A 3,177-nucleotide genomic window follows, 5' to 3' on the forward strand; every position below is an offset into this window, starting at 1 on the left:
TGGGCACATATATATGAGCCAAGGTGGTCACTAGGACTTTATCAGCTACCTTTGCTCTAGCTACGTAATACACGTAATAATCTATACGTAACTGAGTTGCTCGTTCAACAGCCATTAATACTCCACTCTATAACTCTTTTCGGTTATCTCCCAAGATTGCCTAATATGAATTCATCGTCAGCCTTGTACGGCCTCTGTAATAATCAGTTTTCCGGCTAACTCGCCCTTCATCGTATCCACAAAAATACAACCCATCTTTTTGTGCTAGTTTACGTTCAGTAACTGGCCGTTTCTCGGCGGACCCACGTCCCCTACGTGCACTTGGCAGTCGGTTACTCTCTCTCTCTCTCTCTCTCGCGCGCGCGCGCTCTCTTTCCCTCCCTTTCTCTTTCTCTCTCGCTGGGAACAGAAGTGGCCGTCCCGGCACCGGTAGACTGCGGGGAGACGTGGCAGTAAGTGGTCTTTGTGGCCACCACAGCAACCGCTAACACGGCCTCCATCATTTAGCCTCTCGGTTCGTGGCCAACCGTTCGCCAAAAGCTAAAGCATCGCTCGCTTCCCTCCGCACTGTGAACGTCTGTGCTCCGAACACGAATGAACGGGTTGATGGTGCTGGTGTGGCTCAAGGTCTGAGAAGCCCTTATTCATACTGGGGTGTGGCAGCAGGGGATCGTTTCAATGGTCTAAAGGTTAAAAGGGGACAGAGAATGATCCTGCTCGAAAAGAAGGGTTTCCAACTGGCAACGCCATGATGTTTTAATATCCGAAAACGGCGGCAGGCACCCTGCTTGCCCAACCATTTACATGTCACCCCGAACAGCTGTAGGCTATGAAGCAGCAGTGGTAGACTTGATTATTGAGCTGTCACTGAGTGAAGCACAGCGTACGCTCATTTTCAACACTAACGCTGATGACTGAAGCAATGCAACGACCATTGCACTTAAGGGATGTCTGGTAGGCGATAAAGAAACGTGTAGGTTGGTTTTTGTGAAGCAGGCCCAATGCCAATATTGATACTTCTCGCGCTCACTGCTAATCGACTAATTAAAGAAAGTAGGCAATGTTCACGTCATGGTACATCTTTAAGCTACCATCCGCTCCTGACGGTGCACGACACTCGGCCTAATCGTCAAATACTGAATTTAACATTGACGTCACTTGATATCGATTAGGCCTAAATTAATCGCATTCTGCATTGCCTCCTTCAGTGCTAGAGGCCGCCCCAGCGGCTTATCGTCTACCAACAGGTTCCACAGTTCTCTCTGGTTCGCTACGACAACCATTTGTAATTTCTGGGCAGCTTAGGAAAATAATAATACATGCCAAGGCAAGCTGATCTGGTAACGGAGACATGACGTTGAATTTCACTGAAATACGAATCGTCTATTGGAGTAGTCAGTAAGTGCTTTAAAGGTCCTACCAGTAACATTTAGAAAGCACGAATGCCAGACTTAGTGTTTGCCATAAAGTAGTTGTACGGCTGTCAGCTTCATTCAGTTCTGGTCAGATGTTTATGTTTTGTATATCATCACGGGCCAGCTTCAATGTACCTCTTTTAAGTGTCCTAATCTAGGTTGGCTTCTTTATTATGTTACGATTGTTGTGTAAGGGACAAAACCTGTGTTGCGTTTCTAACAATTCCTTTCACAAACAAGCACATTTGAAAGCATAACCTCCAAGAGACAGACGTCAATGGTATCTTGTTCTTCGTATCTGTCGTAGTTCTTCTGTGCATCAGATTATCGGGTAGAAACTTAAAAAATATCTATATCTACCTTCGTCTAAGAACTTGTAGCAGCAAACTGTTGAAAGAGGCCGAGAACAACAAAGACGGAATGTCCATTTTCAGATCTTAACTAACCACTAGTGGATGCGTTGTCAATATGTACAGTATTTAGCCTAATTGAAGTAGCAAATACTAGGCCTGAAATGGGCTTCCGGCACAGTTTGGATATATATTATTTTCCAGTATATGTGTAGATTAGCAAATTTTATGGATCGACGTTTACTTATTTTCTTGCGTTACAAAAGGTCGCCATTTGCTACCATCAAGCGGCTGGTCTCATTTTCGACTGATCGTCAATGCCCTATCTTTTTGTCTGGGCGAATGGTGTATGTATGGTGTGTTTCTGGTTGATGGGACGTCATAAAGAACGTGGGCAAATCGGGTCGCGCAGGGGACGCAGTTGCGCTTGGCGGACTTAAAGATTTTAAGTCACGTGAGTATGCAGCGGCTCGGTAAGTGTTTAGCTGGTATCGAATTCCAGCTTCTCCTATACGATCATCCATTAATCGAGTTCAGTGTTCTCAATTCCATTTCATACTGAAATAAACTGATTATGAACGATGCGTAAAAACGAAATTTTACCTAAATGTATAGCAGAAACTTTGTGCAGGCCAAAAACACTGGGCACTGTGATCTAATTTAAAAAAAAAAAAAAAAAAAAGATAAGTATCAAAGGCTCTACACAATATATGGGTATTTTCTTAATGAAGGTAGTTTGGCTTGACTAATTTCAAATATTTATCTGATATAGCCTTTGACCACGTATGTCTCTGTTGTTCCTGCAATAAGCAGCTCCTCGAACCACCCTCTTTGCAGCACGTTGTCGTTGTTCTTTTTGTCAGAGCGGTGGTGGAGGCCTGCTGGACATAGAACTCTCCTGTTAGCCACTATGAGAACATTGGGGACCCACATCCCCGAGGAATTGATTGGACGCCGTTCTGTCACGAGAATCAAGGCAAAAGAATGAAGGGGGGTACCTCCACTGCCGGTCCTGCTATTGCTGCTGCCTGAATTTGATGGTACTTTTCGGTTGCCTTCCCAACCTCTCACAGGCCATTAGGGGTGAGTGGTCTGGGAGTCGGTTCGGTGGCTCCTACTTGCTGGAGATCGCACGAGAGAAGTCCCCAGGTTCGGGGAGCCAGTCGACGACCTCCCTATAGAGTCTGCTGTAAGCACACACTTGCCAGCTCCGGCTACCCCAGCTGGAAGCAGCAACGCGGGTCCGCGAGAAATCCGATCCAACCCGGACCAGGGAATAGGGAACCACAGAGTGACGTGGGAGAGGGAACTGAAACGGGCCTTGTCATTGGCTGCTGTGAAGCAGAGACCGACGCGTAGATGTGAATGGAATGGTGGGAGTGTAACAACGGGAAACGATTCCCGTCGGTTCC

This window comes from Varroa destructor, unplaced genomic scaffold (assembly GCF_002443255.2).
Source record: "Varroa destructor unplaced genomic scaffold, Vdes_3.0 BEIS01000001.1, whole genome shotgun sequence".
Taxonomy (NCBI): domain Eukaryota; kingdom Metazoa; phylum Arthropoda; class Arachnida; order Mesostigmata; family Varroidae; genus Varroa; species Varroa destructor.